The 18,045-nt window shown below is 57.7% G+C and overlaps 1 pseudogene; it reads right to left on the bottom strand.

Moving 5' to 3' along the window:
- Nucleotides 1-28: 28 nt before the first annotated feature.
- LOC119101825 (myosin-VIIa-like) overlaps nt 29-18,045 on the bottom strand; it is a 45,442-nt pseudogene continuing 27,425 nt past the window's right edge.

Consider the following 18,045-nt stretch of genomic DNA (forward strand, 5'->3'; position numbering starts at 1 on the left):
AGACCGGCACTGCAGCGCCACTTCTCGCTCACCGGCAAACGTCACTCTGCAAACGGGCGGGGGAGATGGCAGCACGGTCAAACAACACCGGCGTATCGCAGGGGTGGTAAACCCAACATAGTGATCGCCAACATGCACCGACTACAAACACTCTTGTACAAGCGCTATGCGCATTATAACTGCCCCGCGCAAGATGAATTGATGCGACTGATCTGATACGATAGAGCGCAGTTTGAGAGATCATCGTTGCCTATCATAAGACAGGCTCGAAACCGGAAGGAATTCAAGAATGTAGATACCATAACATGCCACTGCACAACCAATCACAATCGATTCATGAATACGCCGCGGGCAAAAATTAGCATCAGCGCCATGATTCACAAAATATCTCTACGATTGCGGCACAGGCAGAGGTCGACCTCTCGCCACAGCGGACCCAGCGCCACCAAGACAAACACGACTTGCTTACCGAAACAGAAACACGTGGGCCGAACCACGACGTCGGGCGGCTACTGCCGTATTTCTCAAGCATGGACCCTCTCCATCTCACGGCTTCGACTTATGCAAATGGATCGAAAAAATCCAACCATTTAAATGGACTATTGAACAAAAAAGCACCTTGCGCTGGGACCGTGTTCATACCTGCACCACCGAGTACACACGGCCTGCGAGTAGAGCATGTGGACCTCGACCGGTCGTTGGGGATCTCGCGGTGGACTTGAAGAGCCGCTTCTTGAACAGGAAACGGTTCTCGCCGGCACCGACGCCGACGGCCGACTGGCGGCGCAGCATGGGCGAGCTGGCGGGCGACTCGGCCCCGTCCGCTGCTGCTTCTCACTGGCCGGAGGGCGGGAGGGGGGCGTCAGAGGGAGGGAGCAGGAGAGGGTCCGCTGCTGTTTCTCACTGGCCGGAGGGCGGGGGGTCAGAGGGCGAGGGGGGAACGGAGAGGGCCCGCTGCTGCTTCCCACTGGCCGGAGGGCGGGGGCGTCAAAGGGCAAGGGAGCTGTGGGAGACACTAAGAGAGCCCGCGGCACAGGATGACCGCGGGGGAAGACAAAGGCGCCATCCGCACACATCTCGTCAAGCTAAGGTCGTTCACTGCGCGTTCACAGCAGACGACGCGCTGAGCGTCAGAAGGGATTTGGAAAGAAGGTAACGATCAGCAATCGAATGCGCGATAAGGCACAATGAAGCAAAGGCTGGAGGACCGACTCACTCCGCTAATTCATCATATGGGGCCATTCCAGAACAACACAAAATTAATTGTCTATCACATAATAAATGGATGGATGGCCTTAATCTGATCCACCACGTGCCATCTGTGCGTTTCACAGGCACACGGCTAGAGAGCCGATGTCTCGCGCGCGCATCCAACGCCGCCGACTCACATCTCCCACGAGGAGATGACGTCATACAGGTACTCGTGCGACTTGACATGATGCTCGCCCTCCGCCGTCGCTTGGAACACCGCCCAGCTCCAGGTTCCAGAGGCCGATCCTGCCACCAGAGGGAGTGGTGCACGTTACGGGGCAGCTGGTCACGGCAGCAGCGGAGGGCGGAGAGGGGGGTATGGTGTTGGCGGGGCGCGGAGTTAGGGTGAGAACGCTGAGTTGGGGGGCGACTGGCGCAAGGTACAGCAAGACTCTACGCCGGCGGCACAGTGCCTCCTTTGCGCGGAATTCAAGCACAAACAGACCTTACTCACGCAACGGCTTCGCATGCAGCCAGCAAATCTCTTTACACCGTTGCAAATTCCCGAGAATCGTCCCGATGTGTGTAGCCGGCGCTTCGCCTCAAAGGCGGGACCACCGGCCCGGCCACCCACCTGTCAGCGATCTTGGTCATGGCGTCGGCAGCCGTGTCCATCGGGTGCACGTTCCACCGCCTTGGTCATGCCGTCCAGGAAGAAGAAGCGGCACACGATTGGTGCCCAGCCTCTTCATCGCCTGGAGCGAGCCGTACACTTGGTCACCGGACCCACCACTGCTGCGGTCAGTCGTCGGCTAAGTCGTCCACAGCCCAGCAACGCCCAAGCACCGCTGAGGCGATCGGCGAGGCATAGGCGTCCACGACAGAACAACCAACGAACATCTATTACAAAGCGTCGCCTGCCACGTACGAGCACGAGCCCACGGGTAACCGGCGCGGCAGCCTGTCACTCTTCGACAGGGCGGGTCAGCACCAGATCCCAGACACCACGGCACATCTGGCGGCCGGTGACGGGGCTCCACCGTAACCTCCACTGCTCTGGGCGGGTTAGCGCCAGACACCACGGCACATCTGGCGGCCGGTGACGGGGCTCACCGTAACCTCCACTGCTCTGGGCGGGTTAGCGCCAGACACCACGGCACATCTGGCGGCCGGTAACGGCTCACCGTAACCTCTACTGCTCTCTGGGCGGGTTAGCGCCAGACACCACGGTGCACATCCGACGGCCGGTGACGGATCACCGTAACCTCCACTGCTCTGGGCGGTGGTTAACGCCAGACACCACGGCACATCCGACGAGCCGGTGACGGATCACCGTAACCTTCACTGCTCTGGGCGGGTTAGCGCCAGACACCACGGCACATCCGACGGCCGTTGACGGGATCAACGCGTAACCTCCACTGCTCTGGGCGGGTTAGCGCCAGACACCGCGGCACATCTGGCGGCCGGTGACGGGATCACCGTAACCTCCACTGCTCTGGGCGGGTTAGCGCCAGACACCGCGGCACATCTGGCGGCCGGTGACGGGATCACCGTAACCTCCACGCTCTGGCGGGTTAGCGCCAGACACCACGGCACAGTCCGAACGGCCGGTGACGGGGCTCACACGTAACCTTCCACTGCTCTGGGCGGGTTAGTGCCAGACACCACGGCACATCCGACGGCCGGTGACGGGGGCTCACCGTAACCTCCACTGCTCTGGGCGGGTTAGCGCCAGACACCACGGCACATCCGACAGGCCAGTGACGGGGCTCACCGTAACCTCCACTGTGCTGGGCGGGTTTTTCCGGCAGGTCACGTGCGTGTGCTTGCAGTTCTCCAGGCACCACTGGACTACTGGAGCGCTCGGCTGTCCGATGAGTACTGCGACTTGCGCAGGAAGCACACGAAGTACTGGACACGGAGAGAGAGCGGGATGATCAGTGTGGCAGCCCACGAAAGGCCGGTGCGAGCAGCGACGCCAAGTTCTTATGGAAGCCAATCAGTCGGAGCACGTAGGTCTGACGTGTCTGGAAAGTTCCCGAGCAAACAGCCGCTCCTAAGGCCGGCGACCGACAATGCAGCACTTGAGTAGAACTTCATCCGGGCGCGCGCACTTCAGTGCACGGCGCAAATACGCACTTCAGGGGAATGCCACGTACCTTGAAGAGTATTTTGCCCGGCGGAAACGAGACGACGCAGAGCGACAGGAGCAGCCAGACCCGGTCCAGCGACTCCTGTATGGGGTTATTGGTGATCTGTCGTATACACTGCCGACAGACAATGACCATATCATCGGTTAGTCATTACAAGCCAATCCGCCACTCCAGCTGCGTGTTTGAAGGCAAACACCTGACGGCTAGTGAAATCGATGCATGAAGATATGCGCTTCCTACAACAGCAGGTCAGCGGTACACGTGACACAGCCTGTTATTACGACTGGTCTCGCTCGGTGGCCTCAAATCAATAACAGGGGTTAACCTTGGTCCGAGGATCTTGCGGCACACTCGCGCAAACCGACGTGACGCCTCACCAGCGCACCAATCAACACACCACGATGCCAACTTTCGGATCACTTTGTCGCAATCCGCTGTGCAACACGGACTGCCTTCTGGTTCAAAGGCCCACAGTCATCATCGGAGGGCCGCCTGCAACATGTTTTCAACCGAGAAGCCATATGACGGACAGTGGAAACAAATGCTACAATGTAGGAGAGAAATTACCTGAACGTAGATCTCATTCCTGAGCTCCTCCCGCTCGATTCCGTGCTGCACGATTGTCTGAATGGTTTTAATCTCCGTCTCCGGCTTCATATCGCCCTTGAGATATTGCTGCAGGTCCTGGAGACATCACAAAACGTATAACTGCATCAGTACCATGCGGCGCAAACACAAGCCGCCATGGTTTTTTTCGCAAGATCGTGTCGAGGCTGCCCTTCACAATTGTCACGCGCACCCCGAAATAGGGCGTCTGACGATCACAAGAATCTGAAGCGAGTTCATCCAAAACTCGATATCATCGCCTTCTCTTCCACGGAAGGGCATCTGAAAACATCACCTGAAACTTCCAGACTCTCAGCACTGTCAGAGCCGCCAGCTCCTTGCCACCACAACCCAATACCAGCGGGCGCTTCTCGCTTCCCATCAAGCCCACTACCGCACGCCACCGGAGCCTCAGTCCGGAGTCTCCCATCGCGGTGACGTGGAGGCGCGTACCTTGAATATGGCGCAGGCAATGTCCACGTCGTCCGGGTCGTACATGTGCACATGCGAGGTGGGTATGTGCGGCGCCTTGGTGTACGTGATCATCTCATACTTTGGCAGGTAGTCGACAGAGCCGCCGGCGCGGCTGCGGCGGCTCAGGGTCGAGATGATGGCGCCTATGGGCAGCACGGGGACGCGGTCACCGGAGCTGGGGCGTCACCGGCCAGTCCCCCTGATGTCGCATACACCTGGCTGGCTCGCATGGTCACGCGCTCTCCGCGAACGTCACGAAACCTGGAGGCCGTAGCTGTAGAACAAACTCAGCGCACGCGAGTTACAAATACGCGCCCGCGTTTTATCGTGTTCGGTTGCTCACATGTTCGTTTTATCCTTTGTTTGCCGTTCGTTTGCCAAAAAAATGTCCATCAGCAATGGATCGATGGCCAAACGCGATTAATCGCTGAAACCTCGCCGCATGGTCCCTCGGTAAATCACGTCAAACCACCGATACTCCACAGCGTGATCTCTCGGCAGCTCCCGTCATACCATTGAAACCTCGCCACGTGGTCTCTCGGTGGCTTCCGTCATCGAGCGGTGCCCGGTCGAAGAGCGGCCTCACCCTCTGGCACGCGCTCGTGCATGTTGAAGTAGCGCTCGGCAAACTCGATCATGTCGTGGTGCTCCTCCTGCTCGGGCTTAGCGTCATCGAGCCGCTCGAGCTCCTGCAGCTCCTGCAGCTTGCGCTCAACGCGCTGTCGGCGCCGCTGCTCGCGCTCGTCCTCCTCCTGAGATATCTGCGACAGGTCAGCGGGGGTCAGCGGGATTACCGTCCCTGGGCCCAGGAGGACAGGTCAGCGGGGTTACCGTCACTAAGCCCAGGAGGACAGCCGTGCGGGCGGTAGACCGACGGCAGGTGTGGGGTAAAGCAGACAAAGACATGCACATGTGATCCCCCACACAATGGTCAGAAAGACGCAATGAGAATCACCTTGATATTTTACCACGGCGCCCATCGGCACTAAATTAATTACCATTACGCTTATCCGGGCGGAAATCCTGCAGTTTCAGCATGAAACGAAACAAAATGAAACATCGCCGCCACTCGCTACAGCCCACTTACCGACGCGCGGCGGCTGCCGTTCCTACTGCCGTTGCGACTGCGGCTGGGACTCTGCGCCTGGCTAGCGATGCGGGCGCGGCCGCCCGGCGAGCCGCTGCGCAGCCGGTGGCGCGCGGCGCGCTGCACCTTCTCCAGACCGGCGTGCGCCGGCAGACCGGGCGGCGGCCCCGGCGGTGGCACCGACGGGATGGCCGGCGGCGCCGGCTCCGGGTCGCTCGGCGCCTTCTTGTTGTTGACCAGGATGCTCTCGTAGATGGGCTCCTTGGGGATACGCTCGACCGGCGGCGGGCGTGGCACGCCGCCCGGCCGGTTGCCGTACAGCTCCTCCCCGGGCGGCGGCAGGATGACGTCGCCCAGCTCGGCGCCGCTGCCGGGTGCCGCCGGCGGCGGCGGCGGCAGCGCGCACGGCTCGGCCGGCTCGGCGGCGCGCGCCGGGGGCTCCGACGCGTCGTCCGGGAGCAGCGACGGGTGCGGCAGCGTGGGCGTGGAGGCGGCCGAGCGGCGCGGCTCGGCGGCGCGCCGGTCGGAGAGCTCGTCCATCTGGCGGCGGGCGGCGGCGGTTAACGGCCGGCGGACGCCGCGGCCGGGTGACAGCTGGGCTCTGAGGGATGGCACGAGCCGAACACCACCGGCCGCTCGGAAGACGCCCCGGGAACGATCAAACACTGTGTTATGTGTAGCCTTGCTGAGGCCAGCTGAAACTAGGCTCGGGTCGTGCCGATCACCATATTTTCCCTTTAACGGCTACCCCCAGCTCTTCGCCTCCCTCTGCTCGTCTCAAACGCTGCGTCCTACTAAACAATACAGGCCAAATCGTCGCTCGACAGACGCACCACGCAACACGCAGCAACATGCAGCAACACGAGAATACTGAGCTCTGACCACTCCGTTATTATGAACTTTATGGCACATTGCTCTGCTTGCCTTGGCCAGATCATTTTAGTCAGGCTTTTCTGATAACACGCGCATCTCAGTTCCCATTTCATCGACCATCGCCAACCCGATTATACCGAACTCACTGATAATTCGACTGATCTACGCCAGCCCCGCATTAACTCCGCCGACTTCCCCAAGAAGTTCGATTGTCTTTGACCAATTTAACTACAACTTCGATGACTTGTTTCCCATCCTGCTACCTCAACCGACCCGTTCTAACCGCCTCCACCGGCCTATTCTACCACCTCCACCGGACCGTCTACTGACCTCCACCAGCACGGTTTGCTCCAGCTCCTCCAGGTTCTCGCGGATCTCGTTGACAACGCTGCTCTGTCCCGAGTTCATGTCGCTGAGGAAGGAGAACAGGTTGTCCAGGTCGACGGAGACCGAGGACTTGGCGCGGCCTGGCTGTGCCTCCGCCGCCGACAGCTTCATGTTCAGGTGGTCGGCGATCTCGGTCATCTCGTCGATCTCCTCCTGGATCAGCCTGCGACGAGCAGCGAGATGTTGAATTGCGCGGCGCGAATGGCCGTCGGTTCAGCGGTCCACCCTTCCCGCCCGTCAGAGGGGGGCGCTTCGACAGTGAGCAGACGGGGAGCAGACGCGGCGGCGGAAAAGACCAATCACGTCCAACAACGTATTTACAGCTGTCCTCAAGGTGGGCGACAAGTATCATCGAGTTCATGGCTGATCAGCCTACGCTCAGAGCTCAACTCTGGCGCGCCGCTAAAAAAAAGCAAACCACCTCGAGATGGGCATGCCTTGGTCGTGTTAGTCCATTGCGCTAAATGGTGCCGCCAGCTTGTTGTGGTAAGGTTGGGAGCTTCGTTGGAGGAACACGGTCATTTTTCGTATTAACACCAAGGATAATGAATCATCAGGAAACCAGCAAACGCGTCGCTTCGCTGCACTTCGCTGCAGTAAGCGCGATAAGCCACCTTATTAGGATAGGCTTGGGCTTTGTCCAGAAATCATAGTTATTCGGTATCTTTTGCATCATGGAATATGAATCATGACAAAACTACGATGCGACATCATTTGCACAAAGACTGCCAAGTCGTCAACGGAACCCTATACAGCATACAAAGAAGTCATACATTTTTACCATGACTATCTACAGGTTGCGCAACACTCAGAGTATCTTGTAGTTATATATATATATATATATATATATATATATATATATATTGTTGGATATTATATCGTATCTGAGACAGATACTATATAAAATAAAATTATCACGTTTTGTCATGCAGAGGCCATCAAACACAGTGGCAGGCTAGATCGTCATTTCAACATGGACATCGCCGTCCCCGTCACCATTGCAGTAACACTCGGTCCGTATGGCCAGAAGCTGGAAGCCTCTGCTGCGATTCTCCTGCTCCAGGTGCACTTACTTTCCATTCTGCTGGGCCTCGGGCGGCGGCGGCCTAGAAGCAGATCGAGGACACACGGTTACCGTGCGCTCTCAATGAGAGAAGCCCGCCAGTAGGCCTCGGCCGTGTCAGCGATACAGCCTTTTAAGCCAGCGCGAGGCGCAAGCAAGCGGTCTTAGCCGGGCGGCGGTGGGGTTTCCCGACGCTCCGCGTCACGAACGTAGCGCACCAGTAAAACACTGGGCGGACTCAAACCGGGCAACGGCCCCCAATCGCGCTCCTGAAATATTTTCGGCCGGCCGTATGGCAACGTTTGCAAGCAAAGCAGCAGTCAAGTTCCGCGAAGCCTGTCATACTTTTCCTCGTCTTCCAGCCGTTTGCGCGCCTCCTCTTCCATCTCCAGGCGTCGCTCCTCCTCTTTTCGTTTCTCCTCCTCCAGCTTTTCCCGCCGCTGGCGCTCCTCCTCTATGGCTCTCATCTCACGCAGCGCGGCGGCCACCTGCAACCCAGCCCGGGTCGCCATGGCAACGGGAGCAGGCTGTGGCGCCGAGCTGCCAGCTTGTGGCAGAAGGTCCGCGGACAAGGAGCATCAAAACTGAAGTGATACAATTTGCGTCTACGTAGCGTGAATACCTTATCCGCACAATTCCAGAAGCGCTAGCACTAGGACTACCACCATTTTGGAGGCATCAGTGCTTGCAGTGCAGTGCTTCCACTTATTTACCACAAACACATTTGACCGGGCTGAGGGCGACATGAACCGCACTGTCGCCACGTTGGCCATTCGGCTGAAGCTTTTACTGGGTGCATGTGCTGGCGACAGCCTCCGCGCGCCGAAGTCTGCCCGACAGACCAGGCCCGACTGCCGCGGCTAGTTTCCCCGCTGGCAGCCAGCCGCCGCTGCCGTGTCCCGTCCCCGCACGCCGCTGAGCTGTCAGCGCCGCCCGGATGGCCCGCTCACCTCTCTGGCGAACATGCCGCGCAGGTGGCTCTGCAGCACCACCACGGCGCGTCGCTGCCGCAGGAACAGCAGCCGCTGCCGCTTGGCGCGGTAGTGGCGCTGTAGGCAGCGCACCGCCTCCAGCTTCTCCCGGTACGCTGCGGCGGCCGGGCGCCGTCAGTGGGGGGAGGGGGGGGGGGAGGGCTCCCTGGACAGTCCGTACAGCAGCACCACCGCCGGTGGGGGCGGCGCCGAGACGTCTCGTCGGTAGAGCACGCACGCCATCAGCGCATGAGCGCAGACCAGCACGTCAGCACACGCCACTGCCGTTTGTGGTACCATGTAGAAATACGTTTGAGGACGTGCTTTTCTGAGACTCATGTTATTATTACGCATGACGCTATATTTTGAATAATGACTACTGACATCAATCCCATAGGTTATATGGTAGGTAGCACAGGACTACATCACGTGTCTCTCACAGAGGCTCACGCGGAGGCTTTCGTGTCGGCTTGATCCTGACAAATACCCCCAAAAGTCGCAAAATTCTGACCAATTGCAAAATCTGAGGCTAGACTGTCGGCATTCCAGCTTAACAGTTCGCATTTCTGCCTCCCGACATCACAAAAATGAGCGAACCCAGCATACAACCAATGCCTGCGATTGATGAACTACAGTCATGCCAACCCAACCAAAACACCATGCAACCCTCTACGCGCCACCCGGCTGGGAAACACCGCCACCAGCTCCTTGCTCCGCAGGGCATCAGACGCACCTTTCCGCCGGACGTAGCCGCGGTAGATCTTCTGCGCGCACACAGCCGACCGGTGCACCAGCGCCGTGCGCTTGTCCTCCAGCGGCTCGTGCACACAGTGGCGCAGGAACATCTTGGTCTTGCCCATCTGCCAACTCCCGCTCCGGCAGGCCGTGCTGCTTCATGATGAACCTGCCGCCCGCCGAGCGCAGTGGTCAGCAGGCGGGGCGGGGGTCGCCGGTGCGTGAGCATCGACACGGGACACCGGCTCTGGCTTCCGCGAACCTCGCTAGTTGTGGGACCGCGGCGCTACAGCCGAGCATTGTGCTGGTCACCGCTGAACACGGGCAGGCTGTAGACCGCCTACAGCGTACCGGATGCGCTAGTGATGTTTTGCGATGGAAACTTTCTGTTTGCGCCAAGCTGGTGTCTCCTGAAAGTTTCTTTGAACAGCTTCTGTCACCAGGTTTTTTAAGTACATTGGGTAAAACTCGTGGATAGCTATCTGTAAACGAGTCGAAGCTGCAGTGTGGCGCCACTGGTACCTTGATAAACTGCGGCCCTCCCGTCACGAATTTGTAGTGCGGCGTTACTCAGTACAAACCTGCGGTCCACTGCCGCTACCTGCTGCCCCAATCGGGGTCATGTCAAACACTGGCATCCCTGGCGCAACTCCAGACTGACCTGCAGCCCTCCGCCGCCGTCTGCTGCTTCCACCGACGCCCCGTCAGACACTGGTCCAGCTGGCGCCATCCGTTACTGACCTGTGACCCTCCGCCGCCGTCTGCTGCCTCCACCGACGCCCCATCAGATACTGGTCCAGCTGACACCGCCCCCGTACTGACCTGCAGCCCTCCGCCGCCGTCTGCTGCTTTCCACCGACGCCCCGTCAGGACACTTGGTACCGCTGGCAGAACTCCAGCAGCGGCAGGTGGATGGGGAAGCCCTGCTTGCGAATCTTGATGATATCGAGCATGCCCAGGTACTTGAGCTGGTCCAGCACCAGAGGGTCGTCGTAGCAGTGAGACTGCTTCTTGCCGTTCGGCTTGATACACCTCACGTACCTGAAGCCAACGTGCCGGCTGGGGTAATGGCTCTGACCCAAAAACAGTCTAGCGGCGCCTGTATCTGACGTGGATACACAGCTTTCCAGGCAGGGCTCGGATTTAGGACATCAATGATCCTTGTGTTAACACAAAGCCATTTGCGCGGTTACCTCATGTGTTGATTACAAAACAACGGCAGAAGTTCACACATGAGGTTCAATAGCACAAGAAGATGAAACGAGAAGCGCAAGCATTGTCAGTGAAATACCTCTATCAAGCTTTGAAGACTTAAATTTAATATTCTAGCCTTTAAACATTAAAGTTTTGATGTCAACACGACGTCGACATCGACGAATACTCGCTGCGATGCAACAAGGGCAGAGGAAACTACGAAGCAGCGGTTATCCAGTCAGTATACTACGGACAGAACGCCTACGGCCAGTGTCTGTCCTGTCCGGGCAGCCGCGCCCCTGATCAGCATCCCGGGGTCTCAGTCCCGACCCTGGCCGCGCACCAGGGGTTGCTGCTCTGCAGGAGGTCGACCAACGCCTGCAGCTGCTGCCTGAAAGCGTCGCTGACAGTCGGCTTGCCCTTGGAGGTGCCGCGCGACACGGTGCTGCTCATGGTGCCCGTGCGCGACATGCAGCTCAGCAGGTCCTGGCGGAGGTGCGGGACCGCCGTTAGGTGCCGGCGGCCGGCGCTGACGAGGCACTCCGCCGCTCGGCCGCGGTGAGGGAGGCGGCAGGAGCACCGAGACAGCGCCGGGTGCGCAAACTGACGGCGCTACACGCGCCCGCGAACACGGCATATGACGCGCTCACGGGCAGCTGGAGTTAAGACTGTGCCGGTTTAAGATGCTTTAGGCAAGCGCATCGGCAAAAGTTGGCGTACTACTTGGACGCGCTGTCGCCATGGCAACAGCGAAGAGAGATGCTGGCATCCGACAGCGCGTGCCTGTCCGCCCTCTCCGCACCTGGAACTGCGCCAACTCTTCCACAAACTTGTTCTTGGAAGCGGCTCATGAAGTCGAAGAAGAGGTCCTGCTGCGAGTCGCCGGTTCTTGTCGACGAAGCCGGTGATGTTTGTAGGTGACGCGGGCCAGCCATAGTGACACACGCCGAACTCCGATTCCCAATTTCTCCTGTCCTCGCCCTTGATGTAGTACGGATGCACCTCGAACTCCTGGTGCAGCTTGGAGAGGTACGTCTCGTCCGAGCCCTGCCGCGCAGCGGTGGTGTCAGCGCGGTAGAGTCAGGGGCCAGCACGATCAGGTCAGGCATCACCACAGCCAGTTCAGGCGCCAGTACGGTCGGGTCAGGCTTCAGCACGGTCGGGCCAGGCGTCAGCACGGTCGGGTCAGGCGTCAGCAGGTCAGGCGTCAGCACGGTCAGGTCAGGCGTCAGCACGGTCAGGTCAGGCGTCAGTAGGTCAGTCAGGCACCAGCACGGTCAGGTCAGGCGTCAGCACGGTCACCGTCAGGCGTCAGCCGGTCGGGTCAGGCGTCATCACGGTCGGGCCGGGCGTCAGTACGATAGGGTCAGGCGTCAGCACGGTCGGGTCAGGCGTCAGTACGGTCGGGCCAGGCGTCAGTACGGTCGGGCCAGGCCTCAGCACGGTCGGGTCAGGCGTCAGCACGGTTGGATCGGGCGTCAGCACGGTCTGGGCAGGCGTCACCACAGTGGGCCAGGCGTCAGCACGGAGGCGGCCTTTCACCGGTCGCCCGCCTGACTTGCAATCCGAGGTACCTCTTGACACCGTTGTCTGCAGCCCCTGACACCCTCGCCCCTGGCCGATCTGCTGCACCGTCGCCCCCGAGCCTGGGTACACCCCCTGCGTCTTAACCGCGTCAGGAAGCGCGGGAAGTTGCTAGAAGTTGCCAGTCAGGCGGGCGACCGATGAGAAGCCGCCTCTAACAACCCAGACCGTCTTAATTCATCCATCTCCCACGAATTAGTGACCACGAGAGCCCGGCCGTACTCGCCGCCGCACAAAGGAAACCTACCAATAGCACCCGGCTGGAGACTGAGTCACAAACCCGCGGCATTTCCTCTACATAAATGCTGCTAATAAACTGCCGAGACTATCCACAAAAGGAAGCGGCATGTACAATACGATGAAATAAACATGCAAAATAGTTGGGGTAGGTCAGTAATGCTAAGCGAATGTGGGCAAGCGGAAGGTACAGTGATGTGGCCAGAGCCAAGTAAGACCAAGTGTAAAGTAAGTTGGAGAAAAGCAACATCTGATACGGCGGCGGCGCATGCAGGTGGTCTTACCACTTTTCGACCAGGCACGATTGTTATGAGCAAGTGGCAGCGGTGGCAAAGCAGTCTCATTTCCAATAAGGCTTTTACATTTTAATGAGGAAAAAGCCACCGCCCTTACATACTTAAGCCAATCGCACCGCAACATGACCAGTCTCACCCGCTGATGACCGCTCCATTTGCACTATGTACGCGCTTTATTTACCGGCGGGCACAGCAAAAACTGGTCGAGATCGCCTCACAGACATCTCCCTGCTTTGACCTTGGCCTGATCTCCAGGACACCGTTCAGCGCCCGAGCGTCAGCTGGCTTTAAATCCTGCCCGATCAAACCACTGGCTCCCTCCCCACCGCCGTCCGTCCGGCGGCCAGAGCTCCGCGGTGTGGGTATGAGGTGTGCTGGTGGGATGGTGGGGTGGGGGGGGGGGGGAGGGGAGGGGCTGCACATCGGCTGGCCGGTCGATCCGCCCACGCCGGCCGGCTCAGTTCAGACAGAGCTCGCCCGCGAACGGCCGGCTCGAGCCGAGCTCGGCTCAGCAGCCAGGCCACCGCTGAGACGAGGCTGGCGGTAAAGGCGGCTCATAGGAGAGGTCGGCTTTGGGTCGGGGAGCGCAGACGGCACAAGGCGGAGGCAGCGGCTGGTTTGGGAGCGAAGACTGCACTAGGCGGTGGCAGCGGCTGGGCTGGGAGTGCAGACGGCACAAGGCGGAGGCAGCGGCTGGGCTGGGGGTAAATACGACACAGAAGAGGCCCTGGTGCGACGGAGGAGGAGCAGGCGTGTGACAGGAGCGAGATTCGGAGGCGCACGACAGATGTGCAGGCAGAGGCTGGACACGGATGGGACACAGTCGTGTCGTGAGACAGCCGGGGAACACGAGTGGAGCCGATGTGTGGAAAGAGATGGGACACATGCGTGGAGCAGGCGGGGCGGGCAGACAGCACGCGGACAGCAGAAGTCAGGACAGCAGCAGAGTGCAGTTGGGCTACAGCGTCACATACGGCGGGAGGGTGCAGGGTGAAGCCCAGCACACGAGCGTGCCAGCTGCCACCGAGTGCCGACGAGTGACGACGTGGATGTCACAGGCAGGCATTGACAAATCAGAAATGTTTGTGGATTGTGAAAACGTTGAGTAGTAGCCGTGTTCAGAAACAAATATTGCGAGAAATGCATCAACAATCTGACTTGTTCATGCTCCCAAAGGCCCCCGCCGCGAACAAATTGCGATACTTTAGCGAGGCGGTGGTCTCTCTCGCATCTAGTAATGCTCCTCATCAACAGCTTTCAACTGTGCCGTAAAATAATGCATGAGAATTCGCCTTTCAAGCGGTATCAGCCAGTTCTTTTTGCTCGCGAATAGCTTACCTGAATTAGAAAAGCACCTATGAGCACACAATAGTTTATGGCAGCGACTCATAAATATTAATATCCAATTTCCCAGAAAACAAACATCGTGCAATAAGCCTCTTGTGCAAACGTTTCAAAACTCCTAGAGAGAATGAATGTAAGGTAATGGCGCACCCAACATCGGTGCTTCTTCGAAAGTTGTTGCCAGCAGTCCACAGGCCAACGTCAAAACACTCACGACTGCATCGAGAGGCAATGAGAGGCACAGCAATCACAAATGCACAGCACGTTTCCAATCAACCAACCTTTGGCATTCGGCATTCTTCCGAGAGAAGCTTGAGAATGCAGCGAGGGGGCTTCTCTATCAACTCCAGGCATTCGGAGTTGTCGGAGAACTTGATGTGAGAAAACTTTATCTCCTCTTGTCGATACTGAAAGTGAAGACATGGATCAGCGGGAAGAGAGCAATTCTGACAAAGCCGACCGCCATGGCGGCCGCCCCAGCACTTTCAGACCCCAAAGCCCAAGCGATCTGGCCCTATTCGAACCCACGCATGCGTGAACTTAACAATTAAAATCCAGGGGGTTTTAATAGGGGTTATGTCACATTAAGTCCTGGGGACCAATACACCAGCATGATAATCTAAAGTAGCTGACGCAGGTGAATAGAACATAAAATGCGGTGGCAAGAGAATCACTAAATGACCATCAAATGACGTCATGAAATGCATCACTACCCGTGACAAATCACACGACAAAATCCATACCCAAATTGTCAATGGTGGCGGACAAGACATGCACAAAGATCTCCCGGGCTTTTCGCGTTTAATTTGCAATCCAGTTAGTTTGTGGACATTTTTGCAGTTATTAAAACATTTATCTCACGCATTCGCTACTTCACAGGATATTTGTGACACACGATATTCATATCCAGATGCATCGAGTCTCTTTATGAAAAAAACATTCTTATTTTAGTACAAGGTACGGCGCACAATTCATCGCAGTCAAAACTAGTTCCATTCACGCTTCAAAACAATGTTTTAGCCTCGTCAACGGTTGATAATCCGCCCCGCATGGTCAGCTGGCTGAGTTTGGGGGTCCGCTCGTCTGGCGCTACAAAGCGCAAAAAAACCAGCATGTCTCACCAATCAGACTGAGCAGAAATACAAACAAACCCCTGGCAAACACACCAACCCACACGCATGACAAAATGCGCGGGGTTGGCTTTACGGCAGCCGACAATTAAAATGTGATAAGGGAGCAGACGACGAAATGATTGATAGGGTTTGTCAGCCCTCATGAGACAAAGAGGACATCCAATATCCCTTCGTTTCCATTCATTATTTCGGAGACGGAAATTACGCCCGCACCTTCAAAATACGTTCCGTTCACACATGCAAAATCCAAAACAGTTTTATATTTTTACAGATGAACGTCTAATGTTGCTGCTGAACAAGGATATTTGTATGGTCTGCTGCGAAACCATTCCAACATGCCGTATCACATATCATCGCCAAATTGGTCGGCCGTTTCCTCCCAACGCAAACACCCCATGTAAACAAACCACCAAATTACAAACATTCCGCCCTGTGGCTTCCAAAGCATGAAACGCCACGATGCCGGGAGTAAGACATCCACCCAAGCAGCAATGCCTACGTTCTGACGAAACAAAGCAACGTCACCCACCGCCTCCTGCTCCAGCGCGAACACGTAGTGGTTGAAGAACGTGTGCAGCTTCTCGTTGGTGTAGTTAATACAGAGCTGCTCGAACGAGTTCTTGCCGAAGTTCTCGAAGCCGAAGATGTCCAGCACGCCCAAGAAGGCGCCACTGTCCTTGCCCGGGTTGGTGCAGGTGTTGATCTGGTTCACCAGCCAGGCGAACGCGCGCGAGTAGAGCGCCTTGGCCATGGCGTGACGGTTCTCATCAGCCTGACGGTGGCGAGGGTGGCGGTGACGGATGGCGTCCGGGTGTCCCGTACACATGGATGTGAGGGACGCCCGCGTCCGGCACGGAATAGTCAAGCGCGATAGATGAATGCGTTGCTGTTGACGAAATGCCAGGCCCGCTCGCTCTGGAGATGACTGCCTCAGGCCGATGCCAGTCACACGAGCAGACAGGCTGAAAACAGCGCTGCGATTTGGTAGGCGTCCCGCCTGAGGGCCATACATTGTCGGGATTGGGCCACAACGCCGTAAGGAAACGCCGCACGCCCCGTCTAAACCAGAATGCGCCTAGTATCTTGTCGACTTTGAGAGAATAGCTGAACGGCTGCTGCCTGTGCGACAGCACAAGCGTCATCGCTCCCCGCCGGTCACACACCAGGCCTGTGTTTTGCTAAGCTGTTTTCATCATTTCGCCCGAGGCAGTAAAAACGGTCGCGCTCATCCGCACGTGCGCCGAGCTCGTCGCATAAACTTGGGCCGTCAGACGCCCTTCCAGACGAATGTGGTTGTTTTGAGGCCGCATGAGGAATGGTTGCGCCGTCCTTATTTCGCTGGCTCGACGGCCGCGCCGTCGCTAATCCGTTTCCCAGCAAGGCCGCACGATCTATTACAAAGATTACGTGGCCAAAAGTGCGCCGCACTTTTGGCCACGTAATCTTTGTAATAGATCGTGCGGCCTTGCTGGGAAACGGATTAGCGACGGCGCGGCCGTCGAGCCAGCGAAATAAGGACGGCGCAACCATTCCTCATGCGGCCTCAAAACAACCACATTCGTCTGGAAGGGCGTCTGACGGCCCAAGTTTATGCGACGAGCTCGGCGCACGTGCGGATGAGCGCGACCGTTTTACTGCCTCGGGCGAAATGATGAAAACAGCTTAGCAAAACACAGGCCTGGTGTGTGACCGGCGGGGAGCGATGACGCTTGTGCTGTCGCACAGGCAGCAGCCGTTCAGCTATTCTCTCAAAGTCGACAAGATACTAGGCGCATTCTGGTTTAGACGGGGCGTGCGGCGTTTCCTTACGGCGTTGTGGCCCAATCCCGACAATGTATGGCCCTCAGGCGGGACGCCTACCAAATCGCAGCGCTGTTTTCAGCCTGTCTGCTCGTGTGACTGGCATCGGCCTGAGGCAGTCATCTCCAGAGCGAGCGGGCCTGGCATTTCGTCAACAGCAACGCATTCATCTATCGCGCTTGACTATTCCGTGCCGGACGCGGGCGTCCCTCACATCCATGTGTACGGGACACCCGGACGCCATCCGTCACCGCCACCCTCGCCACCGTCAGGCTGATGAGAACCGTCACGCCATGGCCAAGGCGCTCTACTCGCGCGCGTTCGCCTGGCTGGTGAACCAGATCAACACCTGCACCAACCCGGGCAAGGACAGTGGCGCCTTCTTGGGCGTGCTGGACATCTTCGGCTTCGAGAACTTCGGCAAGAACTCGTTCGAGCAGCTCTGTATTAACTACACCAACGAGAAGCTGCACACGTTCTTCAACCACTACGTGTTCGCGCTGGAGCAGGAGGCGGTGGGTGACGTTGCTTTGTTTCGTCAGAACGTAGGCATTGCTGCTTGGGTGGATGTCTTACTCCCGGCATCGTGGCGTTTCATGCTTTGGAAGCCACAGGGCGGAATGTTTGTAATTTGGTGGTTTGTTTACATGGGGTGTTTGCGTTGGGAGGAAACGGCCGACCAATTTGGCGATGATATGTGATACGGCATGTTGGAATGGTTTCGCAGCAGACCATACAAATATCCTTGTTCAGCAGCAACATTAGACGTTCATCTGTAAAAATATAAAACTGTTTTGGATTTTGCATGTGTGAACGGAACGTATTTTGAAGGTGCGGGCGTAATTTCCGTCTCCGAAATAATGAATGGAAACGAAGGGATATTGGATGTCCTCTTTGTCTCATGAGGGCTGACAAAC

The sequence above is a fragment of the Pollicipes pollicipes genome, unplaced genomic scaffold (genome assembly GCF_011947565.3).
Source record: "Pollicipes pollicipes isolate AB1234 unplaced genomic scaffold, Ppol_2.1 Scaffold_2555;HRSCAF=2994_pilon_pilon_pilon, whole genome shotgun sequence".
Taxonomy (NCBI): Eukaryota; Metazoa; Arthropoda; class Thecostraca; order Pollicipedomorpha; family Pollicipedidae; genus Pollicipes; species Pollicipes pollicipes.